Source organism: Otolemur garnettii, unplaced genomic scaffold (assembly GCF_000181295.1).
Source record: "Otolemur garnettii isolate 467f Iridium unplaced genomic scaffold, OtoGar3 scaffold00051, whole genome shotgun sequence".
NCBI classification, from domain to species: domain Eukaryota; kingdom Metazoa; phylum Chordata; class Mammalia; order Primates; family Galagidae; genus Otolemur; species Otolemur garnettii.
The window spans coordinates 6,450,675-6,474,825 of NW_003852446.1; positions in this window are offsets into that span (position 1 = coordinate 6,450,675).

A 24,151-nucleotide genomic window follows, 5' to 3' on the forward strand; every position below is an offset into this window, starting at 1 on the left:
GACAATGATGGTCACTTCATATTGGTCAAGGGAAAATTACAAGAAAAATTTCAATTTTAAATATTTATGCACCCAAATTAAATGCTCCCAGATTCTTGAAACAGACCTTGCTTAGTCTGAGCAATATGATATCCTATAACATCCCATAATAAGAGAGAACTTTCTAAGAAAATGACATGAAGGCTACATTAACCAGTTTGATGAGAGTATTTCAAATTGTATATGAAAATACCATACTGTACCCTGTGATTGCATTAATGTACACAGCTATAATGTAATAAAAACAAATAAATAAATAAAACAGAGAACTTTAATACTCCTCATACAGAGATGGACAGATCCTCTAAACAGAAATTAAACAAAGATATTAGAGATTTAAATGAGACCCTAGAACAGGCGTCTGCAAACTCTGGCCCGCGGGCCACATGCGGCCCGGTCCGGCCCACCGGGTGTTTTTGCCACTGCTGCCTATCCTGCTTAGCAGCCGACTCGTCCCAGGGCCCTCAGTCTGGCCCTCCAATGGTTTGAGGGACAGTGAACTGGGCCCCTGTTTAAAAAGTTTGAGGAATCCTGCCCTGGAACAACTGTGCTTGATAGACGTATATAGAACACTCCATCCCAAAGATAAAGAATATACATTCTTCTCATCATCCCATGGAACATTCTCCAAAAATGATCATATCCTAAGACACAAAACAAACCTCAACAGAATCAAAAGAACTGAAATTCTACCTTGCATCTTCTCAGATCACAAGGCACTAAAAGAGGAACTCCAACAAAAACGTTCAACCTCACACAAAGGCATGGAAGTTAAACAACCTTATGCTGAATCACAGTTAGGTGCAGGAAGAAATAAAAAAGGAAATTATTAACTTCCTTAAGCACAACAACAAGGATGACACAAGCTACCAAAACCTATGGGATACAGCAAAAGCAGTTCTGAGAGGAAAATTCATCACTTTAGAAGCATACATTCAAAAATCAGAAAGAGTATCAACAAACTCACAAGCCATCTGATGGAACTGGAAAAAGAAGAACAATCTAAGCCTAAGCCCAACAGAAGAAAAGAAATATCCAAAATAAAATCAGAGATTAATGAAATTGAAAACAAAGAATTATTCAGAAAATTAATGAAACAAGGAGTTGGTTTTTTGAAAAAAATAAATAAAATAGATAAACCTTTGGCCAGATTAACTAGAAATAAAAAAGCAAAATCTCTAGTGACCTCAATCAGAAATGGCAAAGGGGAAATAACAACTGATGCCACGGAGATACAAGAGATTATCTCTGAATATTACCAGAAACTGAAATTTGACAATGTGAAGGAAATGGATCAATATTTGGTTTTTGGGCTTTTTAAAATTTTTTTATTAAATCACAGCAGTGTACGTTAATACTACCATGGGGTACAGTGTACTGTTTCTGTATACAATTTGAAATACTTTCATCCAACTGGTTAACATAGCCTTCATGTCATTTTCTTAGTTATTGTGTTAAGATATTTATATTCTACATTTAGAGAGATTCACATGTACCCTTATAGGATGAACCATAGGCGTGATCCTGCCAATCACCCTCCCTCCACCCACCCTCCCCTCTTCCCTCACCTCCCTCTCCCCTTTCCCCATATTCCTGGGATAAAATTTCATAGTAGGGCTGAGTACATTGGATACTTTTTCTTCCATTCTTGGGATACTTTGCTAAGAAGAATATTTTCCAGCTCTATCCATGTAAACATGAAGGAGGTAAAGTCTCCATCTTTCTTAATGGCTGCATAGTATTCCATGGTGTACATATACCATAATTTATTGATCCATTCGTGGATCAATGGGCTCTTGGGCTTCTTCCATGACCTAGCAATTATGAATTGGGCTGCAATTAACATTCTGATACAAATATCTTTATTGTAGTATGATTTTTGGTCTTCTGGATATATACCTAATAGAAGAATTATAGGATCAAATGGCAGGTCCATTTTGAGTTCTTTACGTGTTCTCCAGATGTTTTTCCAAAAGGAATGTATTAGTTTGCAATCCCACCAGCAGTGTAGAAGTATTCCCTTTTCTCCACAACCATGCCAGCATCTGTGATTTTGGGATATGGGTTAATCTTACTGGTGTTAGATGATATCTCAAAGTAGTTTCTGATGTGCATTTCTCTGATGATAAAGGATGGTGAGCATTTTTTCATATGTTTGTAGGCCATGCACCTGTCTTCTTCAGAGAAGTTTCTCTTCAAGTCCCTTGCCGACCTTGAGAGGGGATCACTTGTTCTCTTCTTGCTAATATGTTTGAGTTCTCTGTGGATTCTGGTTATTAAACCTTTGTCAGAGACATAACCAGCCGGATGAATATTTGGAATCACACCCTCTCCCTAGACTTAGCCCAGATGAAATAGATCTCCAGAACAGACCAACTTCGAACACTGAGATCAAAGAAACAATAAAAAATCTCCCAACAACAAAAAAATGCCCTGGTCTGGATGACTTCACACCAGAATTCTATCAAAACTTCACAGAGCTTATCCCTATAATGCAGAAATTATTCCCAAAAATTGAGGGGGAAGGAATCTTCCCCAACACATTCTATGAAGCAAACATCACTCTGATACCATAACCAGGAAAAGACCCAACTAAAAAGGAGAATGTCAGACCAATTTCACTAATGAATGCAAAAATTCTAAACAAAATCCTAGCCACTAGATTACAGCTTATTATCAAAAAAGTCATACATCATGATTAAGTAGGTTTCATCCCAGGGATGCAAGGCTGGTTTAAGATACACAACTCTATAAACATTATTCAACTATATCAACAGAAGTAAAACCGAAGACTATATGATCCTCTCAATAGATGCAGAAAAAGCATTTGACAAAATCCAGCATCCTTTTCTAATTAGAACACTGAGGAGTACAGGCAGGGGTGGCATATTTCTTAAACTGATTGAAGCTATCTATGGCAAACCCACAGCTACTATTTTACTGAATGGAGTAAAACTAAAAGCTTTTCCTCTTAGAACTGGAACCAGACAAGGTTGTCCTCTGTCACCATTACTATTCAACACAGTGCTGGAAGTTCTAGCCAATACAATTAGACAAGACAAGAAAATAAAGGGCATCCAAATTGGAGCAGAAGAGGTCAAATTCTCCCTCTTTGTTGATGATATGCTCTTATACTTAGAGAACCCTAAAGAATCAACCATAGACTCTTGGAAGTCATTAACAAATACAGTAATGTTTCAGGATATAAAATCAATGTCCACAAGTCAGTTGCTTTTGTATATGCCAACAGCCAAGATGAGAGGTTAATTAAAGACACTCCCTTCACCATAGCCCCAAAGAAAATGACATACTTAGGAATATACCTAACAAAAGAGGCGAAGGACCTCTATAAAGAAAGTTATGAAACCTTAAGAAAGGAAATAGCAGAGGACTTTAACAAATGGAAGAACATACCATGATCATGGCTGGGAAGAATCAACATTGTTAAAATGTTTATACTTCCCAGAGCAATTTACCAATTCAACACCATCCCTATTAAAATACCAACATCCTATTTTCAAGACTTGGAAAAAATGATTCTGTGTTTTGTATGGAACCAGAAAAAAACCCCGGATAGCTAAGGCAGTTCTTAGTAATAAAAACAAAGCTGGGGGTATCACCATACCAGAATTTAGGCTGTACTACAAGGCCATTAGTGGTCAAGACAGCATGGTACTGGCACAAAAATAGAGACATAGACATTTGGAATCGAACAGAAAACCAGGAAATGAAACCAACAACTTACAGCCACCTAATCTTCGATAAACCTAACAAGAATGTCCACTGGGTGAAGGACTCCCTATTCAATAAATGGTACTAGGAGAACTGGATATCCACATGTAAAAGACTGAAACTGGACCCGCACCTTTCTCCACTCACAAAAATTGATTCAAAATGGATAATGAACTTAAATTTAAGGCATGAAATGATAAAAATCCTCAAAGAAAGAATAGGAAAAACATTGGAAGATATTGGCCTGGGGAAAGACTTTATGAAGAAGACTGCCATGGCAGTAGCAACAGCCACAACAATAAACAAATAGGATTTAATTAAATTGAAAAGCTTCTGTACAGCCAAGGAGACAACAGCCAAAGAAAATACACAACTTACCCAATGGGAAAGGATATTTCCATATTTTGAATCAGACAAAAGTTTAATAACTAGGATCTATACAGAACTTCAATTAATCTACAAGAAAAAAACCAACAATCCCATACATTAATGGGAAAGAGACATGAACAGAACCTTCTCTAAAGAAGATAGATGAATGGCTTGCAAATACATGAAAAAATGTTCATCATCCCTAATTATTAGAGAAATTCAACTAAAACCATCCTGAGATATCATCTAACCCCAGCGACAATGGCCTATACCACAAAATCTCAAAACTGCAGATGCTGGAGTGGATGTGGAGAGAAAGGAATACTGCAACCTAATACAACCTTTTTGGAAGAAAGTATGGAGAAATCTCAAAGAACTCAATCTAGACCTCCCATTTGATCCTGCAATCCCATTACTGGGCATCTATCCAGAAAGAAAAAAAAATATTTTATTATAAAGATATTTGTACTAGGCTGTTTATTGCAGCCCAATTTACAATCGGTAAAATGTGGAAATAGCCTAAATGCCCTTCAACCCAGGAATGGATCGGCAAGCTATAGTATATTATTCAACCATTTAAAAAATGGAGATTTTGCAGCATTTGTACTAACCTGGATGGAGGTGGAACACATTATTCTTAGTGAAGCATCACAGGAATGGAGAAGTATGAATCCTATGTATTCAACTTTGATATGAGGACAATTAATGACAATAACATGGTGGGGCATAGGGGTAGGGGTGAGCAGACAGAGAAGTAGGAAGGGGGTGAGGGTAAGGACAAAAAAAAAAGAAAAGAAAACAGTGACTAATTCTCACATAAACTGGATTTGATTTTGACTAAAGTATATCACTTAAACATTAATTTTTACTTCAACTTGTTAATATGTTGTTTATGATACAGGATGCTGTTTTCTCATTTAAAAGTGAATTATATTTGTAATTTCCCCTTTAAAATAACATATTTTTTCCAATTTCAATATCAGGTGTGTCCAGATCAAGCAGAATGATTTTGAAGTATTTCTTCTTTTTCTATTGTCTATAAGATTTGGCATGATCTGTTTTTTGAAATTATCTTTTATTTTTACTTATAAGTATTAGTTGTCTATTTTTTGAGACTTTGGAAAAAAATAATAAGAAGTTAATTGATGACTCCATACTGAAACTCAGAGTCAAAGCATTCTATAATAGACATACTCTTATTAGACAATGTGAATGTTACTTTCTTTGCATTACTATTATTATTATTATTATTGCTTAATACTTTGTTACAGCAATCATCTGATTTCTTTTCTGAATATATTTATCCTCATTCATTCTTTATGAGGTTTTTGTTTGTAGTCCTTATCTTAAACATTGTTATTGTTGTTAAATTTTAAGCTTTTTTAATTCTGTGAAGGCAAAAAGTGGAAACCTAATAATCACAAGTATATGTAAAAATAAAAAAAATACCATCATCATGCTTTCAAGAATTGGAAAAAATAATTCTTCCTTTTGCATGGAACCAGGAGAAACCCCGTATAGTCAAGGCAACTCTTACTAATAAAAACAAAGCCGTGGTATCACCCTACAAGACTTTGGCTATACTACAAAGCCACAGTGATCAAAACAGGATAGTATTGACACCAAAATACAGACATTGACATTTGGCACTGAATAGAAAACCATGAGATGAAGATAACATCTTATAGCCCCTTGATCTTTCATAAACCAAACAAGAACATAAACAGGGGAAAAGAATCCCTATTTGATAAGTGGTGCTGAGAAAACTGGATAACCACATGTAAAAGACTGAAACTGGACCCATATCACTCACCACTTACAAAAATTGATTCAAATGGATAAAAGATTTAAATCTAAGGCATGAAACCATAAAAATCCTCAAAGAAAGAGTGGAGAAAATACTTGAAGATATTGGCCTGAGGAAAGATTTTATGAAGAAGACTTCCATGGCAATTGCAACAACAACAAAAATAAACAAATGGGACTTAATTAAACTGAAAAGCTTCTGTATAGCTAAGGATCAACAACCAAAGCAAACAGACAACCTTCAGAATGGGAAAAGATATTTGCATATTATGAATCAGACAAAAGCTTGATAACTAGGATCTATAGAGAACTCAAATTAGTCAACAAAAAAGACCCAACAATCCCATATATCACTGGGCAGGAGACATGAATAGAACCTTCCCTAAAGAAGACAGACAAGTGGCTAACAAACATGAGAAAATGCTTATCGCCCCTAATCATCAGAGCAATGCAAATCAAAATTACCCTGAGACATCACCTAACCCCAGTGAGAATGACCCACATCACAAAGTCTCACAGCTGCAGATGCTGGCGTGGATGTGGAAAGAAGGGAACGGTTTTATAATGCTGGTGGGACTGCCATTTGATACAACCTTTTTGGAAGGAAATGTGGAGAATCCTCAAAGAACTCAAATTAGACTTCCCATTTGATCCTGCAATGCCATTACTAGGCATCTACCCAGAAGAAACAACATCCTTTTATCAGAAGGACATTTGCACTAGACTGTTTATTGCAGCTCAATTTGTAATCACCAAAATGTGGAAATGGCCTAAATGCCCACCAAACCTGGAATGGATTAACAAGCTGTGGTGTATGTTTACCACAGAATACTATTCAGCCACTAAAAAAGATGGAGACTTTACATCTTTTGTATTAATCTGGATGGAGGTAGAACACATCCTTCTTAGTAAAGCATCACAAGAACGGAGAAGCAAGAATCCAATGTCCTCAATTGTAATATGAAGGCAGCAGATGAACTAATACAAGGTAGGGTAGGGGAATGAGCAATTGGGGAGAGGGGAGGACGGAAGGGTATGCGGGGTCATGGTGTGTGGCACACCCCTTGGCAGTGGGACACAATTATAAGAGGGACTTTATCTAACACATGCAACCAGTGTAACCTAATTCTTTGTACCTTCAATGAATCCCAAACAATAAAAAAAATGAAACTTCAGCAGACCTAAAATATAGTGACAGAGCATCCAACATGTTCCCCCGTCCACTTTTGTTCTGCTTGTTTTCAATTCAAGCTATCGTACTTGTACAAGTTATTGTGAATGCTCTGTGATTTGAATAAGGGGCACATGAGAGGTTTTCTATCTTGATTTGTAGCTTGAATAGGAGTTGATGTTTCTGGAGTATTTTTCCTAATGACCCTTGCCATAAAGAAGCCTATGTAAATATTTCGCATGTTAAAGAAAATATCACAAAATCATTTAGAGCAATGATATTGAAGCAGAAGTATGAATCAGAATACATGGACCACTATGAAATCACCTATGCACCTAGGCCTCATCCCTGTTGTGGTAGATGCATTGCCCATATCTCCCCTCAGAGAAGAGCCTGCTGCTCAGCTACTGAAAATACAGCCATCAGACAGCCTCTAGAAGTCAGCCCCTTCAGGTCCTCCTCAGCTGCAGAGATACCTTTGGCTCTAGGTCACACACTTCCAAGAACAGCAGGCAACATGGACACAAAAAGCATTACTTCAAACTTATCTGCTGTGTTGGCTGAGGTTTGTCTGACCTGTATTGAAGTTATACTTCTCTGTCCAATCCACTTCTTTGCCCATCCCTTCACAGGTATCAATCCTCAATAAACACCTTGCCCCCCATACTGCATATCAGTGTCTGATTCTGGAATTCCAACCTGAAATATCTGGAGAATTTCATTCCATAGATCCGGGATGGGGGTGCCCAAGCTTATATATTTTGAAAAGACTCCCTTAGATGATTCATTTATAAACCCCATTTAAGAAATATCTGATTTAGGATGTTTCATAAATCCCAAAAACTGTGTACAAACATATTACGATTATTATATAGTCCTAAGGCATAATTTCTGAGAGATTTCATACACAAAGATTATTAGATTCTGACACCATTGAAAATTCTTGATGGTATCCAGCTTGTAGAACTAGTAATATAAATTGTTGAATAAAGTAATTTTAGAGTTGAAATGCTGCTTAGAAACCAACCATACTTATTTTGCAAAAGAAGAAACTGAATCCTTCTTAGAGAACAGTGATAGCACCAGAGCCAAATCCCAGGCCTCTTTATTTTTACTCCAGCATAGAAAATCTAAAAAGCTCGCATTCAAATGTTAATTTTCAATTTTCTTTACTACTACTTCTTCTAGTAAGTTCTACTAACTTTTCTGAAATCAATTAACTTGAGGTTTATATCCTTGGATCTTTTTCTTCTCAGTATTAGAGATGCTAATAAGTGTGAAATGGTGAATGATAGGTTTCTTCTAGTTACAGAAAAGAGGAGCGACAGGATTTGACATTTATAAGCAGGCATAAACCATACAAAGATCTGGGAGAAGAAGGTTCTAAACAGAAGAAACAGCTAATGCAAAGTCTCTGAAGCAGTACTATGCTTGGTGTGTTTGAGGAAGAATGAGAGGTTCATGTGTGACCTGAGTGAGGTAATCAAGGCAGAAAATTATAGGAGATAATGGCAGAAAGAAGAGCAGGCACTGTACTGTAGTTATTTGGTACACCTCTTTCTCCCACAAGTAATTTGCAAGGTATTTGATAACCCCATAGTTTTCTGGATAGAGATTTCCAAATTCCCATAATGGGAGACTAAGTTATTCTGACCAATCCTTCAGAGGAAATTAAAAACACTGAGTGAAAATTTGTAAAAATATCTATTAAGAAGCAATAAAGAGCTCCCAACAAAGTGAAATCAGGATCCCAGAAAGTTGAGTACATGAGGAAGCCACTTTTACCCTGAGAGCATAGGATAATTCTCCAAAATACAAATATTTATTGATAGTCTCATAGGATTAGGGGCCTAAAAAACAAATCCCAAGGCCCACACAAATCTATTAGAATACTCTCCCTACCAAAAGGTCCAGGGAAGGGGAAAGTGTTCTTTTACCTGGAACCTGGAACTACTTTATTGTGTCACCTTTGTGCTCCAGGAAAATTAAACATTGATCTTAGATTAATGTGGACCAAGACTCGTAGTAACTTGGTAAAAGCAAATGCAAGTTTTCTGTAGAGAAAAGTACTTTAATCTTATGACTTCAGTTATCCTTACAGATGATTCTCAGGTACAGTGACTGGCAAAAAGTAAAGAACAACCAGGCACAAAAGGGAAATAGAACACATGAGCAACAACTAACAAAATCAATAGACAATAGAAATAGATCCATAATGATTTTATATATTGGAATTATAAAAAGATTATAAACAAGCCATACTTATTATGAAAATTTACAAAACATATATACAACTATGCTTTTTCCATCTTTGTAGCCCCCTACAACAATTACTACAATATTTTCCACATAAAAGGCATTAAATGAACATTATGGATTTAAGTTAAAAAAATTAAGACTTTTCCATTATATCAACTACTATTTCATCTCACAAATTTATCCACTCATTTTCTCCAACATTTTCACCTATTCTTGGTGTCCCAGGCACTATTGTCAGCACTGAAGATATAATAGTAAACAACATGCACACAGGGTCATCATTCTCAAAAACTCCTATCTAGTGAGGAGGACATGTAAATAAAGTGACAAATATAACATGATGTGTTTAGTATTCACACAGGATTACAACAGGATCAGATAATTTAAAGACTCACAAAACTTTCAAGGGCCTTTCAGGTATAGCTACCCAAGGTTTCATATATATATATATAAAAGTTTAGATGTCACATCATATTAATTAATTAATTATTCATTGTCTTTTTATTTATTTAAAAATATTAAGGAGGTACAAATGTTTTGGTTACATTGATACCTTGTATAGTACTTAAGTCAGGGTTTTTAGTATGCCCATCACCAGAATAGTCTTCATTGTACCTCATAGGTAAGTTTTCTTTTTCACTCACCACCTTCCCACCTTCCACTGTTCTTGGTTTCCAATGTCCTTTACATCTCTTTGTACCTGTGTATGCCCATTGCTTAGCTCCCACTTATTAGTGAGAATATGTGGTGTTTTTCCATTTCTCAGATACTTTACTTAGTATAATGGTTTTCAGTTCCATCCAAGTTGCTGAAAAAAACATTATTTCATTCTTTTTTATGGCTGAGTAGTACTGAGTAGTATATATATTAATACATACATATTATACAGTTTTCTTTATCCACTGATGAATAGATGGACACTTAGGTTGACGCCACATCTTTGAAATTGTGAAAAGTGCAGTCATTAACATTTGAGTGTAGGTGTCTTTTGAAGTAGATACCAAGTAGTGAGATTGCTGGATCAAATGGTAGGTCTACTTTTAGTTCTTTGAGGAAAGTCCATACTGTCTTCCATAGAAGTTATACTAATTTGTAGTCCCAGTCACACTGTATAAGCATTCATTTTTCTCTGTTTTCATGCCAGCATCTATTGTTTTTTTGACTTTTTAATAATGGTCATTCTGAAAGGGGCCATTATTCTGATGAAGGGTTAATTTGCATTTCCCTAATGATTAATGATGATGTACATTTTTTTCATGTTTGGTGGCCATTTGTCTATCTTCTTTTGATAAAACTTTTCATGTCTTTTGCCCATTTTTTTGCCCATTTTATTTATTTATTTATTTATTTTTATTGAATAGTAACTATGTACATTAATGCACTTCTGGGGTACAGTGTGGGGTTTTCACATATAATCCAAAATACTTCCATCAAACTGGTCAACACAGCCTTCATGTCATTTTCTCAGTTGTTGTTTTAAAACGTTCACATTCCACTCTTAGAAAGATTCACTTGTACCCCTGTAAGATAAACCTCAGAAGTGATCCCTCCAATCCTCCTCCCTCCACCCATTCCCCTCTCCCTTCTCCCTCCCCTCTCCCCATATTCTTAGGCTATTTGGTTATAGCTTTCATATAAAAGGTATAAATTAGTTTCATAATAGGGGTGTGTACATTGGATACTTTTTCCTCCATTCTTGTGATACTTTGCTCAGAAGAACATTCTCTAGCTCCATCCATGTGAACATGAAGGACATAAAGTCTCCATCCTTCTTAATGGCTGCATAGTATTCCATGGTGTACATATACCACTGTTTGTTGATCCATTCGTGGATCGATGGGCACTTGGGCTTCTTCCATGTCCGGGCAATTATGAATTGGGCTGCAATAAACATTCTGATACAAATATCTTTGTTGTAATGCGATTTTTGGTCATCTGGGAATATACCTAACAAAGGAATTGCAGGGTCAAATGGCAGGTCTATTTTTAGTTCTCTAAGTGTTCTCCAGATGTCTTTCCAAAAGGAACGTATTAGTTTACGTTCCCACCAGCTGTGTAGGAGTGTTCCCTTTTCTCCACATCCACGCCAGCATCTCTGGTTTTGGGATTTTGTGATATGGGCTAATCTCACTGGAGTTAGATGATATCTCAAAGTAGTTTTGATTTGCATTTCTCTGATGATTAAGGATGGTGAGCATTTTTCATACATCTGTAGGCCATACGCCGATCTTCTTTAGAGAAATTTCTCTTCAAATTTTTAATGAGGTTGTTTATTTTTTTCTTCCTGATATTTTTGAGTTCTTTGTAGATTCTGAATATTAGCCCTATGTTGAATGTACAGTTTGCAAATATATTCTCATTCTTCTGTTTACTCTCTTTATTATTTCCTTTGTACTGTAGAAGATTTTTTTTTTTTTTTTGGAATTTTTGGCCGGGCCTGGGTTTGAACCTGCCACCTCTGTTATATGGGGCTGGCACCCTACTCCTTTGAGCCACAGGCACCGCCCTGCAGAAGCTTTTTAATTTACTTAAGTCCCATTTAATTAGTTTTCTTATTCATGTATTTTCCTTTGGCGTTTTAGTCATAAATTATTTGCCTAGACCAATATCTAGAAGAGTTTTCCCTACATTTTCTTCTAGAATTTTTATAGGTTCAGGCCTTACAGTGAAGTCTTTAATTCATCTTGAATTAATTTTTGTATATGGTGAGAGATAGAGGTCCTGGTTAATTCTCCTACATATGGCTATCGAATTTTCCCAGCACAATTTAATACAGATAATATTTTCAAACATTTACTATGTAAACTGAGATGGTAACACTGTAGGACCTCAATAAATGTTATTCCCTACCCTTTGAGGACTAGTTTAAATCATGTTTCCTTTATGAAGCCTCCTCATACCACCCTATGATAACAACTTATTTTGTATTGTACTATACATTTAGCTAAATGGATTTCTCATACATTATCTCTTTGAATTCTCCCAATAATCTTATAAGTTAAATTGCCATTTTTTCTAACTTATAGGTAGTAACATTTTTTAAAGTTCAGATGCTACATTAATTTATTTTTCTTTTTTGAAAAAAATTTATTTATATAAAATATTTACACATATTTGTGGGATACCTATGATATTTTGTTACATGTATAAATGTGTAATAATCAAATCAGGGTATTTAAGATAGCCATCACATCAAACATTTGTAATTTCTTTGTGATAAGAATATTTCAGATCTTCTCTTCTAGTTGTTTTGAAAGATATAATATGCTGTTGTTAACTATAGTCAACTTATTGTGCTATTGACCACTAGAACTTATTCCTTCCATCTAACTACATGTTTGTACCCATTAACCAACCTCTCTTCATACTCCACATTCACCCTTCACAGACTCCAATATCATTTTGCTTTCTACTACTAAGATCATTTTTTTAGGTCCCAAATATGAGTAAGAACAAGTGATATTTATTATTCTTTTCCTGACATTTCACTAAACATAATGACTTCCAGTTCCATTCATGCTGCTGCACAGGTAAGAACTTTATTCTTTTTTATGCTTGAATAACATTCCGTTGTGTATATATAACATACTTTCTTTATGCCTTCATCTGAGATGAACATTTAGTTTAATTCCACAGCTTGGATATTGTGAATAGTGCTACCACTAACATACAGTGCAAGTAACCCTTTTGATAATACCAATTTCCTTGCCTTTGGGTGAACACTCAGGAGTGAGATTGCCAGATTGTGTGGTAGTTCTATTTTTTTTCTTTGAGACAGAGTCTCACTATGTCATTCTTGGTAGAGTGCTGTGGCGTCACAGCTCACAGCAACCTCAGACTCTTGGGCTTAAGTGATTCATTTGCCTCAGCCTCCCAAGTAGCTGGGACTACAGGTGCCTGCCACAACATCCGACTAGGTAGTTCTGTTTTTAATTTTTTGAGAAATATCAATACCCTTTTCTACAATGGCTGTACTATTTACATTCCCACTAACAGTGTATAAGAATTTCATTTTGTGCACATAGTCACCAGCATTTCTTATTTTCTGTTTCTTTGATATTAGCCATTCTATCTGGCATAAGATGATATATCAATGTGATTTTAATTTGCATTTCTCTGATGATTAATAATGTTGAGTATTTTTTATATACGTGGCCATTTGTCTGTATTCTTTTGCAAAATGTATATTAATGTCCTTTTCTAACTTTTTAATGGGATTATTTGAGGTTTAGTTTCCAATTTTTGAGTTCTTTCTATGTTATGGATATTAGACCTGCATCAGATAAATAGTTCACTAGTATTTTCTCCCATTCAACATGTTGTCTCTGTACTGGTTTGATTGTTTTCTTTGCTATGCAGAAGTTTTTATTTTAAAATAAATAAAACATATGTATAACATGTTGTCTGTGCTCTTTTTTTTTTTTTTTTGAAGTTTTTGGCTGGGTCCAGGTTTGAACCTGCCACCTCTGGAATATGGGGCTGGCACCCTACTCCTTTGAGCCACAGGCACTGTCCATTGTCTGTGTTTTTTATATAATATTTTTTGTTGATTTTCCATCAAGATAATCTGTCCAATGCTGAGAGTGGAGTGCTAAGGTCATTAAGTATTATGTATGAAATCTATCTTTCCCTTTAGATATAATATTTGCTTTATATATATGGGTGTTCCATTGTTGGGTGTATACATATTTAAAGTTGTTATATTGTCTTCCTGAATTGATCCCTTCATCATTCTATGGCCTTTTTATCTTTTTCATAGCTTTTGACTTAAAGTCTGTTCTATCCAGTATAAATATAGCTACTACTTCTGTCTTTCAGTTTTTCTGTGGAACATCTTTTTTCATCATTTCATTTTCTCTTCTTTTCTTTCTTTCTTTCTTTTTTTTGAGACAGAGTCCCAAGCCATCATCTTGGGTGAAGTGTTGTGGCAGTGTCAGAGCTCACGGCAACCTTCAACTCTGGGCTCATGTGATCCTGGTGCCTCAGGTTTTCTATTTTTAAGAGAGACAGGATCTCGCTTTTGTTCAGGCTGGTCTCAAACTCATGAGCTCAAGCAATCCACCGACCTTGGCCTCCCAGAGTGCTAGGATTACAGGCATGAGCCACCAGACTTGACCTCATCATTTCATTTTTAATCTATGTGTGTTTCAATAGACTGAATGAGTTTCTTGTAGGCAGTATACAGTTTGGGCATTTTTAAAAACATTCAGCCAGGCACGGTGACTCACACCTATTATCCTAGCACTCTGGGAGGCCAAGGAGGGTGGATTGCTGGAGCTCACAAGTTCAAGATCAGCCTGAGCAAAAGTGAGACCCCTATCTCTACTGAAAATAGAAAAAACTGAGGCAAGAGGATCACTTGAGCCCAAGTTAGAGGTTGCTGTGAGCTATGATGCCACAGAACTCTACCCAGGGTGATAGCTTGAGACTCTTTCTCAAAAAAATAAAAAAAAGAGAGTCTTTATCTAACACAAGCAATCAATGTAACCTGGTTCTTTGAACCCTCAATGAATCCCCAACAATAAAAAAAAAACACTAAAAATAAATAAATAAATAAAAACATTCAGCTAGTCTATATCTCTTAAGTAGGAAAATTAATCTGTTTACATTCAAGGTTATTATTGACAGGTGAGAACATATTTTTGTCATTTTGTTAATTGTGTTCTGATTGTTTTGTATATTCTTTGATGCTTTCTTTCTCTCTTATTGTTTATCTTTGTAGTTTGTTGGTTTTCTGTAGTTGTAGCATTTGAGTCCTATCTTTTGTGTGTGTGTCCTTTTCCAGGGATTTTTTACTTTTGTATGTTTTATAATGGTAGATATCATCTTTTTACTTTCAGATGCAAGACTTCCTTAAATTTTTTTTTATTGTTGTTGTTGGAATGATCTATTATTGATGAATTCCCTTAGTTTTTGATTGTCTGGGAAAGATTTTATTTCTCCTTCATTTCTGAGATATATCTTTGCCTAATATAGTGAGGGGTTTTGTTTGTTTTTAGGGTTTTTTTGCAGTTTTCAGCTAGGGCTGGGTTTGAATCCACCACCTCTGGCATATGGGGCCGGCGCCCTACTCCTTTGAGCCACAAGCACTGTCCCCTAGTATAGTATTTTTGATTAGCATTTGCTTTTCAGCATTTAAAATCTATTATCTTTTTCTCTCCTGGCCTGTAAGGTTTCTGCTGAGAAATCTACTATAAGTCTGATGGTGATACCATTATATGTGACCTGGTACTTTTCTCTTATTCTTTTTAGAATTATTTCTTTGTCTTTGACCTTTAAAAGTTTGGCTAACATGTGTACTGGAGAAGACCTTTTGAATTGCATCTATTTGGGGATTTTTGAGCTTTCTTGTATGTGTTTGTTCATGCTTCTTGCAAGACTTAGAAAATTTTCAGCTGTTACATAATTCATCAAACATGTTTTCTACTTTTTTGCCAATTTCTTTTCTTTTTGAAACACACAAAATTCAAATATTTGGTTGCTTTATAGTGTCCCATATGTCACATAGACTTTCTTTATTATTATTTTCTTTTTTTCTTTTTTTTTCCATGAGTGGGTTATTTTAAGAGACCTGCCTTCAATTTCAGAAATTCTTTCCTCTGATTGATCTAGTCTATTGTTCAAGGTTTGATTGCATTTTTCTTTCATTCATTGAATTCTTCAGTTTTAAAAATGCTGTTTGGTTCTTTTGTATTATATTTATCTCTTTGTTGAATTTCTCATTCAGATCATGGAATATTTTCTGATTTCTTTGTATTCTTCATCTGTGTTTTCTTGTATCTCACTGGGTTTTTTTTTTTTTTTTTTAGTTTCTTGAATATAATTATTTTAAATTATTTTTCAGGCAGTTGATAGATTTCTTTTTCACTGGTATCTGTTACTGGAAAATTATTGTGTTCCCTGAAGGTATCCTGTTTCCTTACTTTTTTATGTTTTTGTTCTTATATTGATATCTGCTCAACTGGTGTCATAACAGCTTCTTCCAATTTTATGGTTTAACTTTCGTAAGGAAAGACTTTTTTAATTGCTATATGAAGAAAGAAAAATAACTTTTGACTAAATTCTCTGGCAGCTTACATTTTTCCCTTTGGAATATGTATTACCTATAAAGACTTTTATCAACATTTATAACTTTAATGTCTTACTATTTTTGGATTGGGTTCATTTTAGATCTGAAAAGCTAGATTTATTTTTATAATTATAAAAGCCTCTTTTTTTAGGTCCTTTTACATGTTAGGTGCTTTAAATTTATTATCTTCTTTAATTTCAGCAACCACAATGTAAGGTATCTATGTCATCTCTGACTTACAGATAAGGGAACAGATCCAGAGAGGCTACTTAAGTTATCTAAAGTCATAGAATGAAGAAGGAGAAGTAAGTACCAAATCCAGATCAGCCTAACTTCACAGCCAGTACTCTACAACTATGACAGACACTGTCATGCCCCCAGGCATATCCCTTTAGCACTTACCAGCTATTCCATGCACACCAATAGCATTCTACTGCAATCACCCATGATTCTCCACCTGCACAGGCAGGCCAAGAATGCTGGGGGTTTAATGTCACAGCTCTCTGTCATTGAGGGATGAAAACACAGACCAAATATCTCTAATTCCTTACTCCTTGGGTAGGAAAATTCTGAGGTGTGTTCCAGAGGTCTCCAGCAAGACTCACACCCCCACCCTCCTACTGAATGCTTTCCAGGATCACCTTCCCAATAAATCACTTGCATTTAAATCCTTGGCTGGGTGTACACTTCTGTTGTAACTTACCCTAAGATAATACCACATTCTTTCAGCTTCCCTTTCAGCCTTTGTTCAGAAATAATCTGAAAGGTCACCTGTTCAATCTCTCATCCACTGTAGTTTTCCACAACATCATTGACAGACAACAATCAGACTTTGCTGATACAATTCCAGGGAGATAGTGCTGAGTATTAGCATAATAACCTATATCAACTGAGGACAGTGCTAGGTATGAGCTAGTTCTTACTTTATTGGATAGAGCTACTCTTTTGTGAAACTTCATTGTAGCTTAGTCCTCTAGAGCTACTGTAAGTCTATGTCCTTTTCCACTTTTGCCTGTTTGAGGAGAGATAGTCCAGTATTTTCAATGTTTAATTGTGTTTCAATGTTTAAATGTTTGAGCATCTGATTTAAGAGGGTACCAAAAACTATGAAAATGACTTTTGAGAGTTATCTGATTTAGTTCCCTTTCTTGAAACAAGGATAGATCCAATCATCAAAGACAGATGGTTAAACTATGTAAATCTGCACTGAATGTAATTTTTTGCACTTTTTTCCCCTGGCCACCACCCAGATTTATATTATGTCCCCTTTTCCCCCACCCACAACTCTACTTCCTAATTATAAGGTAGAAAATGAAGGCTAATTGGAACTTATCTATGGCACAGCAATTTTCAGTAAAATATTAAAATTCATCTTATGGAATTTTTAATTTTAGGGTTTGGCAATGATGAAAAGCACCCAGATTCTGGGGCAGGAGGAAGAAATGTGATTGCTGTCTAAATCCATGATCATTCTAAGAGTAGAAAATGTGCCTTTTTCCTTTGGAAAAAAAAGTTCAAATTTGAAGAATTCAAAATTAACATAAAACTATTTCTTTCATAAGTGGGGGCATTATCAGATTTCATAAAAATGAACTACTCTCCATCATTATGTACAAATTTACATCATTATGTAAATACCATCTATCCATCTTTAAGCATTTTGCAAAGAATTCAAGAATTCATCTTTTATTCATCTTGTGGCTGTGTACTGGGCATTTTGTGCCATGTCCAAGATAGTCATTTTGGAAAGACTTAAGAATTTATGTGTTTCAGCCATTTGCTTTTCTGGCTTTCTGTTAAAGTCCTGTAAAAGTGCTGGACCTATTTCATGTAACAGCAAAGTGTGCTTAGCATTACCTTTTCCCAAGTGTGTGTCTTTTAGGCTTATTCTACCATCCTTTTTGTATTTAAAAATAGATAAACTTTTGGCTTTTGAGTAAGCTCAACCCTTGTAGGAATTGTGAGGAATGGAACAAGATTTGCCCACTCTTTCTCGGATATGATGCCCCTTGTCTCTATCATGATAGATCAGGCAAGTTCTTACTCTTTCCCTACTCACCTGTTCTTACTATATCATCTTGTGTGAATCATTTGCACCTAAGATATACTACAGTTTAAGAAAAAAAAAGAAACCTCTTTCCTTGAAAAGTCTTGTGCAATGCCAAATACATGTTAAAAATCAACCCAAGAATATTGGTGATATTTGGAGGCAGAGTGCTCTTCCCACTGTCCTTGAAATCACCTATGATTATTCAGCCACCAACACAAAAGGTAGGTCCTGTTTAGAAATTTCTGGGATTTCTATGAGAATGACGTTGTTCATATACTCTAAGAATGTTCCCAAGACCAGGACTGATCTGACCACAATAGAATCATGAGGTTGTTAACAAAATCCAAATCCCTAGAATGCACCCCTAAGAGATTCTAATTTTGTTGATCAGGAGATTGGGGTCCAAAAAGGAAGAAATGGATGGAGGAGAGAAAGGAGAAAAGGGAAAGTGAACTAATTATGATAAACTCCAGACCCCTTTTTTAGTAATGAAGTATGGGTCAAGCTTTGAAATTTCCTCCTCCAAAACCTGGTCTGAAAGTTTGTTCATATACAAACCTGTATATAACAAGCATTCCTACTTAGATGAAGGAATGGGGTAATGATAATCATTCTGCTGCTTGCTTAGAAAGTAAAGTATAGTGTTTTCCCAAGTCAGTTATTACAAGACCAGTGGTTTCATATTTAAAACACAGAATTCATAAAAATGACATATACAATTAAAACCCTGAAAATAGGTTTTAATTTTCATTCTCTCCCAAATAGATATTTGTTGAGGTTTCTCTGGAGCCTTTTATCAGATGTATTAACACTTCCCAGGTGTTCTTGGAAATAGAGCTTTGTAAAAATTCATTAATGGACATCAAGGAAACTTTGTGCCATGACAGGGCTGAGGTTTTAGGCCTTGTGGTTTTTAGTCCCCCTACTCTCCTCAGTTTACTCCAGCCCAGCCTGGATGGTCCCATCCAGGTGTACAGAAAGATACTCAACTAGAATCTTCCAGTTAGAGACCTGTTCTGATCAAAGGCCTACTTGTATTATTGAAGCATAGTATCTTATCTCTGATCCCACAGAGAATGTCCCCCTGTACCAATCATTAAAATGCTTTTATATTCACAAATATACTCTGTAGGTAAGCTTCATCATTACCTCCTCCTCTCCACCCTGCTCTTCCCTTGGTACTTTCCTCTTTACACTTCTTTTTCTCTTTGCTCACTTGTGACTCTGCTGTGTCTTATTTCCTGACATTCTCACAGCCTAATGCTGTGTACTTATTCTTCATAGACCTCCCATACTCTACCCCCACAAACAAATCTTACATTTCCATAACTCATTCTTTTTCCTTGGTCTTCTAGACTCTTTAAAAGGAAACACTCTCCTAACTGGGTGTCTAGCTGTTCTCTAATCTTCAGTTTTTCCTGTGAACATCTCCACAGGAGTCTGTCATAGCAATTTTATTCTGTGTAATTTAAACATACTACATTTTCTTAGAAAAAGGCTCAAAAATCCATTATTCTACTTTGTTTCCTTTCTTTTTCCCACCCCTTTCATTAAATCAAAATGCATTTTAGAGCTTCTTTTCGTTTTCTAATATTCCAAATACAAGGGGGAAAATGCAGTGAGTTTTTTTCCTTTCAGTAAAAAGAACCCAAGCTGATAGCATTAGAGATTCAGTCCAATTTAAGTTTCTATTGAAAGTACAGTGTAGGCTTGTGGTGTTCTATAAATAACAGCCACATTTCCCAAAGCTGTCCATGGTTTATACAGAAGACCCCAATTAAACTCAAAACAGCTAAAGAAATAAACCTGTCAAGAATGTATTTATAGTGTAACAGGCAGGTTAGAGTATGAAATGAGTCAAATTCTAATTTCCGTAAAGTCTTTGAGTGCCCAGGTTTGGTGAGATCAAGTCCTAAATAATAAACCCATTTGATTTTACACTTTCATACAGGCACATTTTTTTTTATTTTGAAAAGGCCTAATCTCATTCTTTTATGCAATCATACATTTCGGGTTAGTAAATGTAAATAAAATTTCATCTCTCTAGCCCTGTAATAATTTCTGTCACCTCTTCTTTGATGTCTAATACCTAGACCTCCAACTTCCTATGCCAACCTTTGTTTCTGTATTTCAAAGTATGATATTAGGGTCTGGGTCAAAAACAGCATGTGACATTTCCAGCACCTAGTATGTCTCTGTTAGAGCATGGGAATGAATGTGGACGATGATGACAGTGCTGAACACACAAAAACTCTTAACTTTCATGAGCAGATTTATATTCCAGTTTACTAAAAGTAGTGGGTAAAAGTAAGAAACATGACGGCAGTGCCCAGCTGACCTAACAATAAAATAATATAGCTACAGCCAAACGTGCCTTAATAGCTAAGGTATATTTGATGAAAGTTCTGATTTGAATTATTTATTTTGGAAACAAGCCAGATTCTGATAAAACTGTCTTTTTCTCTAACTCTGATATAAGGAGTTAAATTCCTGTGACTCTCAGCAGGGATTGTATAAGAAAAGTTTCTCTGAATGATGTCCTATACAATACAGTGCCAGAGTTATTCTTAGATTTCTGAATGTGAGTCCTAACTTTAATATTAGTTATTTACACAAAAACGTTTCTACTTCCCTTTCAACACAATCATTTCTTTCTTCATTTGCTTCCCCAAATTTATCACCAAATATTATTGGTAATAAAGAGCTGGAAATATTAAAATCTGATAGTTTTAGTTCCTATGTGTCCTAGCACTATACTTTCTAAGCTGCCCTGCCCTTATTTTCAGCCATCTTTTAAACTAATACTATTCTTTCAGCAAAACATGGTGGAAAACACTCTAAATTTGGTCTTGAATTTGTTTTAAAAGCAGATTTTTCAAGAGGACCTCAGAAGCAGTGCTGCCAATTTTTCCTACCTATTAGTATTTGCATTCAGTGCTCTGAAAAAAAAAGTCCATTTTGCCAATTAGTTCACACTCATTTGGACACACACATAACTGGGAGAAAGGTGTCTTCTAATCCACTAGAACTAAGGAAAAAAATAAGGAAATGCAATATGGAGTTGTGGATATTTTGGAACACAGTATGTAAGTATTTATCATAATAGGTTTTCCCAACATATTTAGTAGGTGAATAGCACAGTCAGTGACACCCGGCCCTCTAAGTGCATTTACATCATTTCTTTAATTTATCTCATGTGACTATATTATTCCTCTTATTTTGTTTCCCTTAGACTACTGAGTCTTCTTGAATTTTATCAAACTTCCAATAAGCATTAATCTTTTATCCATCCAAGCATCTTACTAGATCCTGGGATTATAGCCCTGCCTTCAGCTCCCCCTTGAAATATGCATTACCTTTATTGCTGTTTAAAATTTTGAAATGTTTCTGATGTGCACATTTAGCCTGAAGTAGAATGAAACAACAGGGTATGACAATTCTGTGAAAAAAATAAAGTAATTTGAAATTAGCTTTCCTAGGGGTCTATCAACCCTTCACTTATATCTGTTAAACATTCTACACAAAACACAGTGCACTGCTGATATACCCTCTGGACTGTTTTATTCTTTAATGAACAAAAACTAAAACTAAAGGAGGAAAGAAATTATCTCATGGGGTGATATTTGAGAGTCCAGTTAACATTTCAATTTCTTTCTGATAAGTTGCCTATATATTGGATAAGTGTTTTTTTACATTAATTAATTTATTCAGAATTTTATTAGGTCCAAATCTGATCCAGGAACTGTGCTGAGGAGTGAGAAATACAGGAAAGATAACCTTTCACTCAAGTAGCATTAAGCTAGTGGGTATAAAGAAAAGAAAATACTATGTGAAAACCCCACACTGAACCCCACACTGTACCCCAGAAGTGCATTAATGTACATAGTTACCATTCAATAAATAAATAAATAAATAAATATAAATAAAAAATAAAAAAAAGAAAAGAAAATAATTATAATACCACATGTTGTTAAAGGTTATGAACAAGTTAAGGACCAAGTGTCACTTTAGGTGATGAGGGAAGGGCTCCCTCAGGATGGAGGGGAAAACATTAAGGCAGGTACGCAAAGGAATAAATGGTATTCCTGGCAAAAGGAACAATATATGCAAATGTATAGGTACTGGAGGATAATTGTGTGTATGAGAATGGCAAAAATTTGGAAAGGTTTCCATCCTCCAAGATGCTTAAGATTGCAATGGGTATACTTGCCTCAGACTTTCCAAACAACTTGTTTGTGATGTGGACCAGTGCTAGAATAAATGTAAGAAAAAATGAGTAGGCATTCTATTATCTGCATATATGGATTACTTTATGCACTTGACTATTTTATAGTGGTATTTCTTTGTGAGTGGATGTGCTAAGAATAGACAAGAACATTATTTATCTGATAAACCAGTTTCAAATTATCAATGTGCAGGAGAAATTACATATTTATTTAGAAAAATTATTCAGATAAGACCATTGTCTTAGAGAAGTGGTTCTCAAACTTCACAGTGCCCAGAACCACCTGGACACCTTGTTAAAATACAGACTGCAGGCTCCATTCCCAGAGTTTCTGATTCATCAGGTAACGAGGTGGGGGCTGAGAATTTTGCTCTCTATTAAATTTTCAGACAATGCTGATGCTGCTGGTCTTGAACTACACTTGGAGAAACACTTGGTCTACAGACTTTTTTGAAGACACTGCAGTTATAGGACCGAAAATATTAAGTCACACGAACTCTTATGTGTTAGCCATAAATCAGAGTTTAACACTCCCAAAATAAAATATTGCACCCAAGATGTTTTCTAAATGAAGCCTAGGGACCTTAATTCTCTGGCCCATTTTAGTCATTTTCTGGGTCCCCACTTCCTTGTTTTTGTCCTCTGGGCATCAAAAAGTAATGTGATTTAAATAATTTATTCCAATACTAAAAGCCTTCTTTTTGACAAACATACTTTCTCCTGTACTCTGGTGCTTTCTGAAATATTGTGTTACATAAGAAACAAATTACTCCTGAATTTGAGCACATGTCAACAGCTATTATCCTTGTGAAAGCTACTTGTGAAAGTGTAGAGAGTGATCTTTAATGTTTTCTCTTTTTGGTAAAAGGGAAATCAGACAAAATAAATGTCAGAGAGTCCAGATACTTGCAATTGAATCAAAATAATGAAATAAAATGTCAATGTCCTCAGGAGACATTTGTCTTTTTAAAAAAGGCTCTCTTTGTTTCCCAAAACATACATGGCACTTTAGATAAATGAGCTTTTACTAACATATCCACTGAACACGTTCACACAAATATTCAAGCAAACCAAGCCTCAAAGTAGTAGCTTCAGGGTTTTTTAAATAACAAAATGGTTATGGCTAAACAAAACATAACAGTGAAGCTTAATTTTCACCCAAAAGAGCCTGCTCCCCACTTGCCTTGTTATGAAACTCTGCTGGCTGAGGGAGCCTCTGGTACAATGAATCCACAGTTATTTTAAGTATCAGTGTAGGAGGGATGGGGGATGGAATGGACACAAGGTTAATAAATTCCCTTTCCCCACCTCTGGAGAAGAGGAACTTTGGGTACGATGCTGCCTTATTTACTTAGAGAAAAGTATTTGTAGAATACATTGGATTTGACCTATGGCTAATGGGAGGGAGAGAAAGTTAAGTTGAAAATATTT